This window comes from Pinus tabuliformis, chromosome 9 (genome assembly GCF_031772625.1).
Source record: "Pinus tabuliformis cultivar Carrire ecotype Pingquan chromosome 9, CPIR1, whole genome shotgun sequence".
Taxonomy (NCBI): Eukaryota; Viridiplantae; Streptophyta; class Pinopsida; order Pinales; family Pinaceae; genus Pinus; species Pinus tabuliformis.
The window spans coordinates 1,821,237,102-1,821,258,494 of record NC_142307.1 but is presented as its reverse complement, the minus strand read 5'-3'; positions in this window follow the sequence as shown (position 1 = coordinate 1,821,258,494).

Sequence of the window (21,393 nt, the reverse complement as noted above, 5' to 3'; positions counted from 1 at the left end):
TACATAGGAATTATACAAATGCTTAGCTCTCATAGCTATCCATCTCTCAGTACAATCCTCGCAAATTCTCATAGGAAATCTTGGCTGCTCTCCATCCTTCCTCTCTGCCCTCCAAGCTCCTATGTCCTTGCATTGTTCCTTCTAGATGATTTCCTGTTACCAAGTGGATGATCAAGCCTCCAAAACTGTGCAATCTTCAAGGATGATCCCTTGACTGCATGCATGAGTTTTATCCACATGAAACTAATAGTACATTGTCCTTGAAAATTAATCTCAACTACGTCTTTCTCAGAATAAACATGCATGAGTTTCTGATGAGGGAATCTTCAGTTAACTGGAGTAGCACTGGTTGAGTGCATGCATGCATCCACTGACTGTTAACTCTCTATTAGTTGCTCAAACAGTTTGGAACTAATTTAACTGGACTTAACTCAGAAACTATAACTCAAATATAACTCAATCTTATCTCCTTAATTTAAGGGATAACTCTTGCATGACTTTAGAAAGACTTCTAACTTGAATTTCTCCAACTAATTAATTTAAAATAAATTAATTAATTAATTCCAAGTAGCTGTTAAGACTAAATTAGATTTTAATTCACAATTTAATTCAAGGAAAAATTAAATTGGAATATTCTTGTTGCCATATTTCAACACTCCCTCTCAACAAGAAAGGGATTATCTGCCACCCTAATCCTGTCTCTATGGAACTCAAATTTACACTTTGCCAATGCCTTTGTCAAAATGTCAGCATCTTGCTCCTCTGTCAAAATATACTGCAGCAACATGATCCTCTCAACCTGTGAAAAGCCACAGGCAACAAATATTGCCTTATGCTTCTCCACGCTACCATCAGCAGCTTGCTTTACCTTGTCAAGCCAATGGGAACTCACAACTGACTTGTTCTCCGGTCTCAGAACCACGTCCTAGACACTGTTACAAACTATGAAGTCATGTTCCTCCACCATAGGATCAACCCAAATCGGCTGCTTCACTACTTCCTCAAAGGAATATGGCTAGGTCTCAACACATTCCCCAGCAAGGGCCATGTATCCAATGTACCTCTCAGGTGACCTCCTATGTCTGCACTGAGAAGATGGTGCTCCCACATTCTCTCTCGCATCCTCCAACAATCTGTCAGCTTCTCTTGTGCACTTTCGTCCATCTCTGGAAGACTCTGCTTGAGTGGATGTCTCCACTCCTAGAACCTTTGCATGTGGCTGCTCCACATCAGTCTGAGGCTCCTCCTCCTTAGGAACCAACAGTTCCTCCACAACCTCTAGTTGGAGCTCCCTCTCAAGGGAAACTTGCATGGCCTTCTGCTCATCAAACTTGAGATCTCTACGAACCATTATCCTCCGACTACTAGGCAAGTACACCCGATAGTTGTGAGGTGTATCAATGTACCCCACAAGTATCCCCAACTCTGCTATTGGATTAAGCTTCTTCTGTGCATCCTTTGTCACATGGAAATATACCGATGAGCCAAGATACTAAAGTGACCCACTCTGGTCTCTTACCGGAGAAAACTTCCTCTGGTGTCTTCATCCCAAGTATGCGATGCGGGCTTCTATTCTGCAAATAGACTGTTGTGTTGCATGCCTTATCCCACAAGTGAAGTGGTAGGCCTTGGTCAAGAAACATTGCCCGTGCTGCCCCTACAATAGTTTTGTTCTTCCTCTCGACCACCCCATTCTGCTATGGGTTATGAGGTGCCGTCAACTCTCGTTTAATTCCTTCCATTGCACAAAAATCCTTAAACACTTGAGAGACATATTCTCCACCATTATCACTTCTCAAGGCCTTGATCTTCTTCCCTGACTCTTTCTCGACCAAAGCTTTGGAATCACAAAACTTTGTGAAGGTTTGGTCCTTCTTTTGCATGAAATAAATCTAGAATTTATGAGAATAATCATCAATGAAAATCACATAATACCTTTGCTTCACTGTGGATGTCGTCAAGAATGGTCCACACACTTCAGTATGAACTCGCTCTAAGATAGCCTCTACTCGATTGTCTCGATCATGAAAGGAATAATTGGTGTACTTTCCCAATGTACAACCTTTTCATGTGTCAACTTGCTCAAGTTTACCTTTGGGAAGTCCTGTAGATATCTACTACATTATCTTCAAAGTCCCATGATGCAAATGGCCTAACCACCTGTGCCACAACTCGCCAATGTCTTGGATTTCTACCAATTCTGCTTTCGTACTCAATGTTGCACAATCATATACCTCTAGTTTATAGAGATTCTTCACCCGAATCCCTATCCTCTTGGTCTGACCCGTGGCTATGTGTCTTAGGAATGCCTTTCCTTTACTAAATACAATATCGTAGCCTTTGTCCTCCAACATCGCGACTGATACTAGGTTCTTCTTCAGTCCAGGCACATACTTCACATCTGTTAAGGTGATAGGAACTCCATGCTTCCTCTAAAAAGCAACAGTGCCCACTCCTAAAACACTATACCTTCCATCGTCACCCATCTCTATTCGCACCTTGAGGTCTTTCTCCTCCAAGGCACTAAATAAATTTTTATCACCGGTCATGTGGAATGAGGCTCCACTGTTAAGATACCAGACACAACCCATCATTGATGACACCATGCATGCGATGAGGGTAAAGTCCATTTCAAACTGAGGGATAATGCCTCACCTTCCGATCCTTTCGAGGATCCCTTCTTGGACTTCTTCAATGGGAAATTAGTCGCATAATGTCCCATCTTGTGAAAAATAAAGCATCTTACTTTAGATATGTCACCATTCTTTCCTGCATGAGAAGAATTCGATTTGAAATGGGAAGCCTTCCCCTTCCCTTTCCTTGCCTTACTTGCTATGGCCAGATTTTCTTCATCATAATTCTTGGATCAAGAACCATATCGTGTGCTCCTCCTAATCTCCTCCTGCATAAGATCTGACCATAGTCGTTCCCAATCCGGAAGTTTATCCCTTCCATTCACAGAGTCCTGGTAGCTATTCCAACTCGTTGGAAAGCCAAGGAGAGTGAGGCTCACCATATCATCATTGGCAGTAGTTATTCCCACACTTCTAAGCTCATCTCTGCAGGTGGTGAGCTTGTTCAGATATGTGGAAATAGTATCACCCTTCTCCATCTTGATTCTTCGAAGCTTTTCCTTGAGCGCCAATTTCCTCTGGTCGCTATTGTTTTGGTAGAGGTCCTTCAATGTCTTCCGCGTTGAAAATGGAGTATCCTTCCCATGGAGACTTGAGACAATATGGTCTCCAACTCCCTCAAGGATGATCCATCTCACCTTCACCACACACTTCTTCCACTCAGCCAACTCTTGTGCATTAGTTGAAGTTGGCTCTGGGATTTTTTGATTAATGAATTCCTTCAATCCATTGTCTTCTAATACAGCCTCCATTCTATCTTTCCATGCTATGTAATTCGAGCTACCTTCCAAGGCATACTTGAGTCTCAAGCCATAGAATGCCATTGGCCAACCTTGAAGTATGATATGAATTTGATTTGCACCTGCAACCCCGAACTTCAAAATTCGAATTCTCTTCTTAGTATATTGTTCACAACTCCGATACCATGCAGAAAATCTGATGTAGGTTAACCCGATAATGCAATATAAATCAAAGCAGAATATTATAACCTACTTCTACTATCAATTTGCGGAAGCTTAAAGATCAAGCTGAACAATATAACTAGAAGAAGAAGAATCAATCACACAATACACATGAAAATACTTTGGGGAAAACCTCAGCTAAAAGCCCCACACTATTGTATTATCATAGAGGTGGAGATACATAGGAATTATACAAAGCCTTAGCTGTCACAGCTAGCCAGCTCTTAGTACAATCCTCACAGGTGCTCATAGGAAATCTTGGTTGCTCTCCATCCTTCCTCCCTGCCCTCCAAGCTGCTATTTCCTTGTGTTTTTCCTTCTGGATGATTCCCTGTCACCATGTGGATGATCAAGCCTCCAAAACTGCGCAATCTTCAAGGATAATCCCTTAACTACATGCATGAGTTTTATCCACATGAAACTAATAGTACACTATCCTTGAACATTAATCTCAACTGGGTCTTTCTCAGAATAGACATGCATGAGTTTCTGATGAGGGAATCTTCAGTTAACTAGAGTAGCACTAGTTGAGTGCATGCATGCATCAACTGACCGTTAACTCTCTATTAGTTCCTCAAACAGTTTGGAACTAATTCAACTGGACTTAACTCAGTAAACTAAGTTAACTAATTACAACTCAAATATAACTCAATCTTATCTCCTTAATTTAAGGGATAACTCTTGCATGACTTCAGAAAGACTTCTAACTTTAATTTCTCCAACTAATTAATTTAAAATTAATTAATTAATTATTTCCAAGTAGCTATTAAGATTAAATTCGATTTTAATTCACAATTTAATTCAAGGACAAATTAAATTGGAATATTCTTGTATTTCAGCATTCCCTCTCAACAAGAAAGGGATTATCTGCCACCCCGATTCTTTCTCTATGGAACTTGAATTTACACTTTGACAATGCCTTTGTCAAAATGTCAGCATCTTGCTCCTCTGTCGAAATATACTGTAGAAACATGATCCTCTCGACCTGTGAAAAGCCAGGGCCAACAAATATTGCCTTATGCTTCTCCACACTACCATCAGCAGCTTGCTTTACCTTGTAAAGCCAACGAGAACTCACAAATGACTTGTTCTCTGGTCTTGGAACCACATCCCAAACATTGTTACGAGAGATGGAGTCATACTCCTCCACAATAGCATCAACCCAAATCGTCTGCTTCACTGCTTACTCAAAGGAATATGGCTCGGTCTCAACACATTCCCCAACAAGGGCCATGTATCCAGTGTACCTCTCAAGTGACCTCCTATGTCTGTGCTGAGAAGATGGTTCTCCCACATTCTCTCTCGCATCCTCCAACAATCTGTCAGCTTCTCTTGTGCGCTTTCATCCATCTCTGGAGGACTCTGCTTGAGTGGATGTCTCTGCTCCTGGAACCTTTGCATGTGACTGCTCCACATCAGTCTGAGGCTCCTCCTCCTTAGGAACCAACATTTCCTCCACAGCCTATATTTGGAGCTCCCTCTCAAGGAAACTGGCATGGCCTTCTGCTCATCAAACTTGAGATCTCTGTGAACCACTATCCTCCGACTGGTAGGCAAGTACACCCGATAGTTGTGAGGTGTATCGGTGTACCCGACAAGTATCCCCAACTCTGTTGTTGGCTCAAGATTCTTCCGTGCATCCTTTGTCACATGGAAATATACAGATGAGCCAAAGATCCTAAAGTGACCCACATCTAGTCTCTTACCGGAGAAAACTTCCTCTGGTGTCTTCATCCCAAGTATGCGATGCGGGCTTTTATTCTGCAAATAGACCGTTGTATTGCATTCCTTAGCCCACAAGTGAAGTGGTAGGCCTTGGTCATGCAACATTGCCCGTGCTGCCCCTACAATAGTTTTGTTCTTCCTCTCGGCCACCCCATTCTGCTGTGGGTTATGAGGTGTCATCAACTCTCGCTTAATTCCCTCTGCTGCATAGAAGTCCTTAAACACTTGAGAGACATATTCTCCACCATTATTGCTTTTCAATGCCTTGATCTTCTTCCCTAACACTTTCTCGACCAAAGCTTTGAAATCACAAAACTTTGTGAAGGTTTGGTCCTTCTTCTACATGAAATAAATCGAGCATTTACGAGAATATTTATCAATGAAAATCACATAATACCTTTGCTTTGCAGTGGATGTCGGCAAGAATGGTCCACACACATCAGTATGAACTCGCTCTAAGATAGCCTCTGCTTGATTGTCTCGATCATGAAAGGAATACTTGGTGTACTTTCCCAATGTACAACCTTTGCATGTGTCAACTTGCTCAAGTTTACCTTTGGGAAGACCTATAGATATCTGCTGCATTATCTTCAAAGTCCCATGATGCAAATGGCCTAACCACCTGTGCCACAACTCGCCAATGTCTTGGATTTCTACCAATTTTGCTTTCGTATTCAATGTTGCACAATCATCTACCTCTAGTTTATAGAGATTCTTCACCTGAATCCCTATCCTCTTGGTCTGACCTATGGCTATGTGTCTTAGGAATGCCTTTCCTTTAGTAAATGCAACATCGTAGCCTTTGCCCTCCAACATCGCAATTGATACTAGGTTCTTCTTCAGTCCAGGCACATACTTCACATCTGTCAAGGTGATAGGAGCTCCATGCTCCCTCTGAAAAGCAACAGTGCCCACTCCTGAAACATTATACCTTCCATCGTCACCCATATCCATTCACATCTTGAGGTCTTTCTCCTCCAAGGCACTAAATAAATTTTTATCACCGGTCATGTGGAATGAGACTCCATTGTTAGGATACCAGACACAACCCATCATCGATGACACCATGCATGCGATGAGGGTAAAGTCCATTTCAAACTGAGAGGATAATTCCTCACCATCCAATCCTTTCGAGGATCCCTTCTTGGACTTCTTCAATGGGCAATTAGTCGCATAATGTCCCATCTTGTGACAATTAAAGCATCTTACTTTAGACATGTCACCCTTCTTTCCTCCATGAGAAGAATTCAATTTGAAATGGGAAGCCTTCCCCTTCCCTTTCCTTGCCTTACTTGCTAAGGCCAGATTTTCTTCATCATCATTCTTGGATGAAGAACCATATCGTGTGCTCCTCCTGATCTCCTCCTGCATAAGATCCGACCACAGTCGTTCCCAATCCGGAAGTTTATCCCTTCCATTCACAGAGTCATGGTAGCTATTCCAACTCGTTGGAAGGCCAAGGAGAGTGAGGCTCACCATATCATCATTGGTAGTAGTTATTCCCACATTGCTAAGCTCATCTCTGCAGGTGGTGAGCTTGTTTAGATATGTGGAAATAGTATCGCCCTTCTCCATCTTGATTCTTCGAAGCTTATCCTTGAGCGCCAATTTCCTCTAGTCGCTATTGTTCTAGTAGAGGTCCTTCAATGTCTTCCACATTGAAAATGGAGTATCCTTCCCATGGAGACTTGAGACAATATGGTCTCGAACTCCCTCAAGGATGATCCATCTCACCTTCGCCACACACTTCTTCCACTCAGCCAACTCTTGTGCATTAGTTGAAGTTGGCTTTGGGATTTTTTGATTAATGAATTCCTTCAATCCATTGTCTTCTAATACAGCCTCCATTCTATCTTTCCATGCTATGTAATTCGAGCTACCTTCCAAGGCATACTCGAGTCTCAAGCCATAGAACGCCATTGGACAACCTTGAAGTATGATATGAATTCGATTTGCACCTGCAACCCCGAACTGCAAAATTCGAATTCTCTTCTCAGTATACTGTTCACAGCTCTGATACCATGTAGAAAATCTGATGTAGGTTAACCCGATAATGCAATATAAATCAAATCAGAATACTATAACCTACTTCTACTATCAATTTGCGAAAGCTTAAAGATCAAGCTGAACAATCTAACTAGAAGAAGAAGAATCAATTATACAATACACATGAAAATACTTTGGGGAAAGCCTCAGCTAAAAACCCCACACTATTGTATTATCATACAGGTGGAAATACATAGGAATTATACAAAGCCTTAGCTCTCACAGCTAGCCAGCTCTTAGTACAATCCTCACAGATGCTCACAGGAAATCTTGGCTACTCTCCATCCTTCCTCTCTGCCCTCCAAGCTCCTATTTCCTTGTTTTTTTCCTTCTGGATGATTCCCTATTACCATGTGGATGATCAAGCCTCCAAAACTGCGCAATCTTCAAGGATGATCCCTTGACTGCATGCATTAGTTTTATCCACATGAAACTAATAGTACACTATCCTTGAACATTAATCTGAACTAGGTCTTTCTCAGAATAGACATGCGTGAGTTTCTGATGAGGGAATCTTCAATTAACTAGAGTAGCACTAGTTGAGTGCATGCATGCATCAACTGACTATTAACTCTCTATTAGTTCCTCAAACAGTTTGGAACTAATTTAACAGGAATTAACTCAGTAAACTGAGTTAACTAATTACAACTCAAATATAACTCAATCTTATCTCCTTAATTTAAGGGATAACTCTTGCATGACTTCAGAAAGACTTCTAACTTTAATTTCTCCAACTAATTAATTTAAAATAAATTAATTAATTATTTCCAAGTAGCTATTAAGATTAAATTCGTTTTTAATTCACAATTTAATTCAAGGACAAATTAAACTGGAATATTCTTGTTGCCATATTTCAACATTCCCTCTCAACAAGAAAGGGATTATCTACCACCCCGATTCTTTCTCTATGGAACTCGAATTTACACTTTGACAATGCCTTTGTCAAAATGTCAACATCTTGCTCCTATGTTGAAATATACTGCAGCAACATGATCCTCTCGACCTATGAAAAGCCACGGCCAACAAATATTGCCTTATGCTTCTCCACGCTACCATCAGCAGCTTGCTTTACCTTGTAAATCCAACAAGAACTCACAAATGACTTGTTCTTTGGTCTTGGAACCACATCCCAAACATTGTTACGAGATATGGAGTCATACTCCTCCACAATAGCATCAACCCAAATCATCTGTTTCACTGCTTACTCAAAGGAATATGGCTCGGCCTCAACACATTCCCCAGCAAGGGCCATGTATCCAGTGTACCTCTCAGGTGACCCCCTATGTTTGCACTGAGAAGATGGTTCTCCCACATTCTCTCTCACATCCTCCAACAATCTGTCAGCTTCTCTTGTGCGCTTTCGTCCATCTCTAGAGGACTCTGCTTGAGTGGATGTCTCCGCTCCTGGAACCTTTGCATGCAGCTGCTCCACATCAGTCTGAGGCTCCTCCTCCTTAGGAACCAACATTTCCTCCATAGCCTATAGTTGGAGCTCCCTCTCAAGGAAAATAGCATGGCCTTCTGCTCATCAAACTTGAGATCTATGCGAAACACTATCCTTTGACTGGTAGGCAAGTACACCTGATAGTTGTGAGGTGTATCAGTGTACCCCACAAGTACCCCCAACTCTGTTGTCAGCTTAAGCTTCTTCCCTGCATCCTTTGTCACATGGAAATATACAGATGAGCCAAAGATCCTGAAGTGACCCACATTTGGTCTCTTACCAGAGAAAACTTCCTGTGGTGTCTTCATCCCAAGTATGCGATGCGGGCTTTTATTCTCCAAATAGACCGTTGTGTTGCATGCCTTAGCCCACAAGTGAAGTGGTAGGCCTTGGTCATGCAACATTGCCCGTGCTTCCCCTACAATAGTTTTGTTCTTCCTCTCGGCCACCCCATTCTGTTGTGGGTTATGAGGTGTCGTCAACTCTCATTTAATTCCCTTTGTTGCATAGAAGTCCTTAAACACTTGAGATACATATTCTCCACCATTATCGCTTTCAATTCCTTGATCTTCTTCCCTAACACTTTCTCAACCAAAGCTTTGAAATCACAAAACTTTGTGAAGGTTTGGTCCTTCTTCTACATGAAATAAATCCAGCATTTACGATAATATTCATCAATGAAAATCACATAATACCTTTGCTTCGCTATGGATGTCGGCGAGAATGGTCCACAAACATCAGTATGAACTCGCTCTAAGATAGCCTCTACTCAACTGTCTTGATCATGAAAGGAAGACTTGGTGTACTTTCCCAAGGTACAACCTTTGCATGTGCCAACTTGCTCAAGTTTACCTTTGGGAAGTCCTGTAGATATCTACTGCATTATCTTCAAAGACCCATGATGCAAATGGCCCAACCGCCTGTGCCACAACTCGCCAATGTCTTGGATTTTCACCAATTCATCTTTCATATTCAATGCTGCACAACCATCTACCTCTAGTTTATAGAGATTCTTCACCCAAATCCCTATCCTCTTGGTCTGGCCCATGGTTATGTGTCTGAGGAACACCTTTCCTTTATTGAAGACAACATCGTAGCCTTTTTCCTCCAACATCGCAACTGATACTAGTTTCTTCTTCAGTCCAAGCACATACTTCACATCTATTAAGGTGATAGGAGCTCCATGCTCCCTCTGAAAAGAAACAGTGCCCACTCCTGAAACATTATACCTTCCATCGTCACCCATGTTTATGCGCATCTTGAGGTCTTTCTCCTCCAAGGCACTGAATAAATTTTTATCACCAGTCATGTGGAATGAGGCCCCACTATCAAGATACCAGACACGACCCATCATCGATGACAGTATGTATGCGATGAGGGTAAAGTCCATTTCAAACTAAGAGGCTAATGCCTCACCTTTCGATCCTTCTGATGATCCCTTCTTGGACTTATTCAATGGGCAATTAGTCGCATAATGTCCCATCTTGTGACAATTAAAGCATCTTACTTTAGACATTTCACCCTTCTTTCCTCCATGAGAAGAATTCGATTTGAAATGGGAAGCCTTCCCCTTCCCTTTCCTTGCCTTACTTGCTAAGGCCAGATTTTCTTCATCATCATTCTTCGATGAAGAACCATATCATGTGCTCCTCATGATCTCCTCCTGCGTAATAACCGACCACATTCGTTCCCAATCTGGCAGTTTCTCTCTTCCATTCACAGAGTCCTGGTAGCTATTCAAAATCGTTGGAAGGCCAAGGGGAGTGAGGCTCACCATATCATCATTGGCAGTAGTTATTCCCACACTACTAAGCTCATCTCTGCAGGTTGTGAGCTTGTTCAGATATGTGGAAATAGTATCGCCCTTCTCCATTTTGATTCTTTGAAGCTTATCCTTGAGCGCCAATTTCCTCTCGTCGTTATTCTTCTGGTAGTGATCCTTCAATGTCTTCCACATTGAAAATGGAGTATCCTTCCCATGGAGACTCAAGACAATATGGTCTCGAACTCCCTTAAGGATGATCCATCTCACCTTTGCCACACACTTCTTCCACTCATCCAACTCTTGTGCATTAGTTCAATTTGGCTTTGGGATTTCTTGATCAATGAATTCCTTCAATCCATTGTCTTCTAATACAGCCTCCATTCTATCTTTCCATGCTATGTAATTCAAGCTACCTTCCAAGGCATACTTGAATCTCAAGCCATAGAACGCCATTGGCCAACCTTGAAGTATGATATGAATTTTATTTACACCTGCAACCCCAAACTTCAAACTTCAAATTCTCTTCTCAGTATACTGTTCATAGCTCCAATACCATGTAGAAATTTCTACAAATCTATCTCTGATACCATGTAGAAAATATGATGTAGGTTAACCCGATAATGAAATATAAATCAAAGCAGAATACTATAACCTACTTCTACTATCAATTTGCAGAAGCTTAAATATCAAGCTGAACAATATAACCAGAAGAAGAAGAATCAATCGCACAATACACATGAAAATACTTTGGGGAAAGCCTCAGCTAAAAACCCCACACTATTGTATTATCATACAGGTGGAAATACATAGGAATTATACAAAGCCTTAGCTCTCACAGCTAGCCAGCTCTCAGTACAATCCTCACAGATGCTCACAGGAAATCTTGGCTGCTCTCCAGCCTTCCTCTCTGCCCTCCAAGCTCCTATTTCCTTGTGTTTTTCCTTCTGGATGATTCCCTATTACCATGTGGATGATCAAGCCTCCAAAACTGCGCAATCTTCAAGGATGATCCCTTGACTGCATGCATGAGTTTTATCCACATGAAACTGATAGTACACTGTCCTTGAACATTAATCTCAACTAGGTCTTTCTCAGAATAGACATGAATGAGTTTCTGATGAGGGAATCTTCAGTTAACTGGAGTAGCACTACTTGAGTGCATGCATGCATCAACTGACTGTTAACTCTCTATTAGTTCCTCAAATAGTTTGGAACTAATTTAACTAGACTTAACTCAGTAAACTGAGTTAACTAATTACAACTCAAATATAACTCAATCTTATCTCCTTAATTTAAGGGGTAACTCTTGCATGACTTCAGAAAGACTTCTAACTTGAATTTCTCCAACTATTTAAATTAAAATAAATTAATTAATTATTTCCAAGTAGATGTTAAGACTAAATTTGATTTTAATTCACAATTTAATTCAAGGACAAATTAAATTGGAATATTCTTGTTGCCATATTTTAACATGTCATAGCGAAGATAGAGATGGCCAAAAGGTTAGTCAAGTATATTTCTTTCGAGGTATATGTTACCTATATTAAATTATGGGAAAAAATCTTCATGAATTCTTGTGCGCAAAATATAAGGAATGTTCTTGTGCTCAAATATAATAATTGTCTGGCTAGTTTCTTTTGGAAAAATAACATCTATTTGCATGCACAAAAGGAATAGCTATGCTGTTAGATTTCTTGAAAAGGAATATATGTTTATATGCATGAAAATAATAGTTATTGTGTTCAGTTTCTTGAAAAGAAATATGTGTTTATGTGCATGAAAATAATAGCTATTGTGTTATATTTCTTAAAAATAAATATATGTTTATATGCACGAAAAGTATAACTATTGTGTTAGATTTGTTGAAAAGAAATATGTGTTTATATGCACAAAAATAATAGCTATTGTATTAGATTTTCTGGAAAAATAAATATATATTTGCATGCATGAAAAGAATAGCTAATGTGTTAGATTTCTTGAAATGAAATATGTGTTTATATGCACGAAAATAATATATGTTGTGTTAGATATTTTGAAAAATAAATATGTATTTGCATGCACAAAAATAATAGCTATTATGTTAGTTCTCTTAAAAAGAATATGTGTTTGTAGCACAAATATAATAGTTACTGTGCTAGTTTTCCTTTCAAAAAAAATGTGTAGTTGTGGTGGTCTTTCTTTTGGGAAAGAATGTGCTCTTGTGTGAAGAAATAATAGTAGTTGTGGTGACTATATTTTGGAAGAATTTCCCTCCTTTTGTGCGAAGAGGTAATGATAACCATGGTGATTCTTATAAATATTACCATGATAATCATGGTGATCTTTTAAATATTACAGTCTTCTTGTGAGCAGAGGTAAAATGTATCTACTCCCTTTCTTATAATTCATGGGATGTATGGATAGATGGGCATGCCCTAGTAATCGTTATGCAATTGAATTTATGCACGTGAGATTCGAATGGATAGATGTGTCATATCCATACACATACTTAAATAAATAAACATGTTTTTGTAATTGTGCACTTTTAATGAACACAAGTGAGGTGTCAATAAAGAAGCATCCATCGATACTCTATATGCATTTTATTCATGCACATGAAAAGATGTTAAAGAATAACTAATAAGAATTTATTATTTGAGTTTGATAAATATTTTATATAATCATGATGGAAAAGTTTCTAACAACAGTAATTGCAATAAATAAATGTGACTTACGTGAAGAATGAATTAGTTGTGACTAACTCAACCCTATTATAACAACCGAAAATGGATTATAGTTAACACTACAACAAGAAATGAACTAATGGTTCATGCAGAGTGAAGGATCATTAAACGCAAGATAATCCACTACTATAAACAATCAAACCACAACAACACAGTGCTTTAGGAATTCTGGGTAAAGTGTTTTGATAACATGATTAATGTAATGGCTTTTAACTTGTTATTGAAGATGATATTTCTTTGTAAGTTTTTTAACAATGGACAAGTGATAGACTCCCTTGTTTCCATTGAGTGAGGGGTGAACACCCTCACGAAACTTTTAATAAAATAATTTTTTGTTGGTATTTCCCTTCGAGGTTTCTAGGGTATATCGGTGTCCATTTATGTGTTTATCTATTTTGTCATTTTGATTATATTTCTACGTCGCATGATCTTGACACTTACATCACCAAATATATGATTCACTAGCCTAATTGAATGAACAAGGATAATGATGCAAGGTTAATGATAATGATGCAAGGTTACAACAAGAAGTTTTATGTAACATGGTGCAACAATGGTTGTTACATTATCTAACTTGGAATTCCAATTCTAAAGTTTCTTTATGTAATGACGGTAATTTTATCTAATGGTTAGTTAAGGAATATGGAATAAGTCATTGGGAATATTACATGCTAGTAAATCTAATAAAAAATTTCTAATCCTATGTATTTTTACACAAGGTTTATCGGGGGATGTTACAAGTGGTATCAAAGTCAGGTTGCAACACTGGTTACTTTTGAGTTATGTAAGGATGTGGAGTAGAGGTATGATGCTAATGGATATATGTTCAAGTATGACACTAATGAAAATTCCATGACAATATATGCATTATACTACATTTTATATGAGATGCACGATGGTGTTAATAACTGCATTGAAGAATGATAAGTGTAATGTTTGTTTTAAATAATAATTGTTCTCATGGCATTTGAGTATTTATGTAGATAAAAGACAATAAGAAATTATGTTGCATTGTTTTTGGCTAAATCATGAACAATTTTGAATACTCGTGTGGTAATTAGTGATAGTGTGGATTAACTACCAACCTTTGTATGCATGCTATTATGATAATGTTTGATGGTGAACTTAAAGAAAAATAATTAGATTTAAAATTCATTTCTTATAAGAAAAGAATGAATGCGTGTATTTTTTTGTGTGGTAGTGAAAGAATGTAGACCCGGGGGGTTGTCCTTGAAGAGGACAATAAAATGTTTTAAAAGACATTGAAAGAACCCCTTTGAATATTGAATATAAACAATGAGTCAAGTGGTAGGTCTTGACTATAATGGCTGATTATCGATTGTGACGTTTCATGGATTTTGATTGAGTTTATGATGGTTGGAATCATTGACTATTTAGTATATTTCACTACCTTCCATGAATTAGCATTGCATGACATCATTGTTGGTAATTTCCATACTAATAAATTGTATGTGAGGTTTCAAAAAATTAATAAACTTATCCTCAAAGCTATATTGCAATTTGCTTTTTGACTTAAGATTAATAAGGATTTTAAACAATGTGATAGTGGTAGTTCATGTCCATGTTATAGGCCTAATGGTGACAATGCACGTTGAATTTTGGGTTTGATTGGATTGTTACCATAATTTTTATTGACACTCAAGTACTAGTGATGAATTAGTGTTCTTGTTTGAGTAAATATTTGTATAGGATTTTATGCATGACAATATTGTATGCAAGAAACTATTATGACTTTAGAAGTGGATGCTTGTTTAATAATGCATATGTATCACTGTAATTTCTTGAATGCTACAAAGAACTTAGATCATTATAAGAGTAGTGTATTTAAAGTGACTGATTTAATAGAAATGATTGTTATGTCCATAATAAAATTAAAAACAGAAAAGGGTTTTGTCTTTGCATATAAACATGCATAAATAATAATTGGTAGGATGACGGGAGCTAAGATTATTCAATAGTTTAATAGAGTATTGAATGTATGATATAAAATAGATTATGTATTTTCTACCAACTTAATGATAGAACCAGTAGTAATCAGATGTTGTTGATTACATTTTTGCTCAAGCTTCACAACTCTACAAGTTGACAATTCAATGATGATGTTAGCCAGTATGCATCTTAAATCTAACAAATATTTTAAGTTCATCCTTTAGAAATCCATCTAGTGCTTGTGAATATTTTGCTGACGCATGTGAATATTGTGTTGACACTACATATTAAACCTAATCAGTTAAATCCATTATGTTGTGGAAATATGGTGTCTTCATTATCATTACTAAACAAAATATAGATGCCATTTTGAATCTATTAGCATTACTAATTTATTTAACCAAGAAAAGTATGTGTGATTGACTTCAATTTAGTGATGTTTCATAATGAATGGTGGTTAGACACATATGTGTAAAATGAAATTTCATTTTTAGAACTATGGTGAATGTCAATAATTAAGGTCTTATTTTATTAACTATTGTCTTGGAAAACATCTTTGTGGAAAACTTTGTTTTAAAGTTCCTTGGATATAGTTTCTAGAAAATGTATCCTTGTTTAATATGTTTAATCTTAGTGCGTGGAAATGGTTTATGAAATATGGATAAGACCAATACCTTTCTACTTTGTAGAAATATTGAAAGCATTGATGCATGTACAAACTAAAATGCATCTTGAATGTATTTGACAAGATGTGTTGTAAATAACAATATTTTGTAGAGGGTATGGCTTTATCAAAATAGGTTGTGACTTTCCTCTTGGGGTAGCTCAATTCGTAATGGTCATTGAAATCAAGTCTCACCGAACCAGAAGTCTTAGGTTCAAATCTTGTTCTATCACCTCGATCAGGGTGAGAAGTTGGACATGATGAAGATGTAGTTCTACCAAGCTTACAAAAAAAAGGGGGGGTTGTGACTAATGTTGCTAGTGAGATTAATCGGGGGTAGCCTAATGGCAGTGTAATGACGTCATTAAGATTCCAGTAACATGGAATATAAGAACCAGTACAAGGTAAAACATTGCAATGTGATTTGAAACTATAAATGTAAATGTATAATGTTTATCGTTATGATATGCAAGATTTGGGCATAAAATATATAGTAATGTTATTCTAAATTGTACGTTGATTAGTATGTTGAAAATTTGAAATGAACACTACCCATGTGACAAGAGATGTCAGTCGTGATTTCTTGTCAAATTTACTTTTAGAAATTTTGGGGCCTATGCTAAGGTTCAAGTATGAATGCATGATGTACATAAATGTTATTTATTCGTTAATATTAAATATAAAAAATATGCATATGGTCAACCATGTAACATTACCGTGGGAAAAGGTGAAAAAGATAATTTCACATCCCATAAAGTCATAGGACTGTTTGTAAATGCCCAAAGAGGGCTATGGATAGAGGAAGTTGTTTTCCCAGATTTCCTCTCCCTAGAGATAGATTATCGTAGTAAGGGGGGGAAAAGGTTGCCTAAGAAGGTGAGATGGGAAAATACTGAGGAAACTTTAATGGTTTTGGAGCCTGGTTGGAGGAGGCCCAAATTCATCAAGAAAAGATGTTGTCAGAGGAAAATGAAAGATTTTTCCAAGAGGAATCGTGTGCTGGACCAAGTGTGGTCATTGTCAAGGAACTATCCTAGATGTGAAACTTTCTCAATCTGGTTAGTGGAAAATAGTTCTCATTGGTTGGCATGAGAATTCTTTTTCCCGCTATGGTTTTCATGGAAGATGGAGTTAACTAACCAGATAAGTGATGTGTTAGAATTAATTTTATGTGTGTTGTGTAAAAAAAATTGTACATCTTGATAGGAAAAGAGCCTAGCACTCGGGAAGGAACTACTGGAAGTGTAGTTCTTATATTCTATTACTAGTCTTGTGGATGTCTTTAGCAAGGGGTTAAAACAATATGCACTTTGTGTGGTTATGACTATTTTGATCATAAAATGAACAATGTTAATTCTTCAAGTTAAATACTCCAGAAGACTTGGAATATAAAGATCTCCATTGAGATACGATAATATATATTAAAATGTATGACTAAGAAGATGTTACAATTGAGAGTAAGGGTCATGTATATACAGCAAGGTAAGTGCCCTTTCACGAATGGTCATGTATGTATAGACATGCCTCTTCCTACTAATTATTATTTAATTAATCATAGTTGATGTCTTACTATTATTTATATTATTTTTAATATTTATATATATAATTTATTTAGTACATTGCCTTCCTCCTAAAAAATATTTGTCCTCAGATCTTACTAATGAAAGGCCTGATCTCTTTTTCCTATTTCGGATATCTTGTTGTCTCGGAATTTTCATCTTCTTCGAAGCAAGACAATATGATTGTCTAAGTAATAAACAAAATTGTCGCACAGAGAATGGATCTAACCATCCTAAATTAATCTTTTGTGGAATCTTGCGGTGACTGGAAACTTGTGATGAATTGTTATCACATGAATGGATTGATCTGACATTAGTATTCTTTGGAACGTCATTTTGCTGGTTTTGTTCTAAATATGTGGATTGATTGATTTGTCTAGTCTTGTGATTCAGATGTCAATAAGAAATTCTAGTGATTTTATTTTCCCTTATCTTGTTTGTGGTGTTTTCCTGATTTATTTGAAGCACCTGATTTCCTTTAGTTATGGAAGTTGAATGGTTAATTTTTGGATATTCACTTGAATATTTTGTTGCCTGAACTGCAACTTCTAAGTAAATATTTACTTCATCTAGTTTGTCGTCAGATTCTTGAGTCGTGATATTGACTGGATCAGTATTAGTTCCCTTATCTTCAACCTAGACTATTACGTTTGGAGACTTCAATACTTCTTGAGTAAGTTGCTCTAACTTGTATTTTAATGACTTCTTATCATTCGTAAGCCTCTTGATTTGTGGTAGTCGATTTTCACTATGGTATTTAAGTCGCGAAACTTTTTCATTTTTGTTAATGGTGATCTTATCAACTTCTCTTTGAATATTTTGTAGTACTTTTTTACCTTCTTGAAAAATTACTTTTGAGATATCTAGTATGTCTTTTGGCATTATTGAATTCAACTTCACTGTAAGATCTTGTAGCATTATTTTTTTCTTTTTGTAAGAAAATGTCAAAAACTTCTTCTTCATATTCAGGATGAAGGAACCTAGGGTTTCCATCCATGGCGATCCCAAAATAATGTCACCTTGATCATTCCATAGGGATCAAATAGATAATTGCGATATAAAAGTATAATCGCCAATGTTTAACTATAATTTGGTTATGTCATATTGTTTTCTTCCCGAGAAGTATAATTTTTCAATTATATTTGACTCCGGAATCATCAATTGGTTAGCAAGATAGAGTTTATATATTTTTTCCCTTCAGCGGGAGAGATAGAAATAATAACATATTTTCCTACAAGAGTCCGTTTAATTTTGAATAGCGCTGGAGCAGTACTGCATGAGGCTCCTAAAAACCTCCCTTCTTTCAATTCTGAATTAGATGCCATTTTTATTTGTCAAGATAAACTTACAGTTAATGGAAATATTCTTTAAATTCACCTTTATATCTTCTTTGATTCTAACAATTATAATAAAACTTGACCACTTCTACCTCTGAAAAGAAATTACTTTCTTATGTTTTCTTGATTTATTTTAACTCCATAACTTCTTTTAACTCCTCTAAAATGAAATCTATCTCTCTTTATAAAGAATTTATTACTTTCACTTTGGATTTATTCATTTATTTTAATTATTATTTACTTACCTTATACTTTAAAATAACCCCTTTTTTTATTTAATTGTGTTTTTAGATATATCTCATAAATGTATTTTTTTGAATAATTTTCCTCTCTAAGCCATTGTTTATACTTATGCCTTTAAAATACTTCTCCAAAATCCTTAATTATCTATTAATTATCAGTGACATCAGTTAGCGGATAGGCTTACAGCAGGTCGATACGGTGGATTGAGTCAGAGAGTCACAACTGTGGGGAGATGAAGCATCGGTCTGTTGTGGACTTACACGACAGTGGAGTTCATGGTTGGCAGGCTGGTGAGATGACAAGTGTGGATGTGGTGACATTGGCAAAGGATCCATATGGATAGTGCAGATCAAGCAAAACCAGTGGCGGAAGGCGAAGTGCGATTGATGGTTTGTTGCGGCCGCAGGGTGGAGGTCAGTAAGAAAGGAAAGTAGCGTGAACGAAATGGTTGTGGTGTTGGTGGATTTTTCTATGGCTGGTGTCTGGTGTGGCATGGAACCAGAAAACAATGCAGAAAAGAGAAGGACTAGGACACAATGGTAACGATGCGTAAGGTCAACAACATAGAATTGATGGCAACGAGGGATTTCTGAGCAACAGAAACAACGAATGTATGGCAGTGATAAACCATTTTTTTTTAACGTATCAATTCTTCCCATGAAGGTGGCACAGTGGTTTTTTAGGGGTTTGTGTGCGGTGGATATGGTGATGGAAAAGATGGCTCGGTGTTTGGTCGCGCAACAACATGGTGCGGGCCAAGAGAATTGTGTGGCAGTGACTTTTTTTAATTTTTCAACCGCAATTTTTCTCTGCGTTTATCGTCATGATGACTACGTTGTAGTCCAACGATGGTGGCGGTGCAATCGTTACAGGGACTGCATGTGAAATAAGTGACCAAAGGTATTTTTTATTATTTTTTATCTTTCTATTATTTTTTTCTTTTTTAAATTTTATTCTTTGTATTTTTTTTTTTCTCTAATTCATTTTATAATAGCTTTTCTTTTAAATACAATCCTTTATATATATATATATATATATATATATATATATATATATATATATATATATATATATATATATATATATATATATATATATATATATATATATATATATATATATATATATATATATATATATACATATACATATATAATCCCTATTTTAAAAAAAATCCCCTTTTTTTTAATAAATTATTTTTCTATAATAAATCATATATATGATTTTTTTTTTAATATATAATTTTTTTTATTGAATTTTTTTTTAAATGCCCAATGGCCTGATATTAACTTGGAGAACCTCCAAAATATTGTAGAGAAACGCTTCAATGGCAACGAAGTTGACGAATTTCAATGGTCAAAGACCTGGGTCAGATTGGCTCTGTGCAACAGTTGAGTAGTCAAAGGATTGAACGACTCTGATACCAAATGAAGCGAACAAAGTTCCTTCTTCAAGTTAAATACTCCAAAGGACTTAGAATATAAATATCTCCATTGAAGTACAATAATATACATTAAAATGTATGAGTAAGAATGGTTACAATTGAGAGTGAGGGTCTTGTATATATAGCGAGGTAAGTACCCTTTCACAAATGGTCATGTATGTATAGACATGTCTCTTCCTACTAATTATTAGTTAATTATTCATTGTTTATGTCTTACTATTATTTATATTAATTTTACTATTTATATATATAATTTATTCATAGCAGATCATTTCGATGATTATAAACTTGTATGCTCTCTGAGTACTTGTAGAGGTACTATGATTGAAATATCACCTGACATTAGATAAATAATTGATAGTTGAAATGTTTTGATTAAAGATAATGTGAATGTGATTTAAAGATATTATTTCGATTTGTTGGTCATATGTCATGTTATCACTCCAATATTTCTCTAGATATGTTAAGAAATAAATGATTAGAGGTAACCACAAACCTACTTTGGAGATTAGGATCTAGCATTCCTAATTCTCAGAGAGGGCTCTCTCTTTATGATTTAACTTTGTTTTAGTTATTTGATTTTAGGCTAGTTATGATTGTACTTGGGTTTTTTTTTTTCTATGTTAAGACTAACCTAAGTACCCACGGGGGATTTGAACCGGTGACCTATCGCAAGGAGTGTCTTAACAAGGCACCCATTCACCGTCAATCCAAAGCCCCGTGGGCTATTGTACTTGGGTTTTGATTTGAATTTGGTGGTGAGATAACTGACTTAGATGAGTAGAGGGATCTCTTTTACCATTGGGCTATGGGGTCAAGTGTCAAGACAAACAGGACTGGTGCAAGTTCTAAAACTAGTGTCTACAGGGCAAGGTAGCTGAGTAATTTTAGGTCTTAA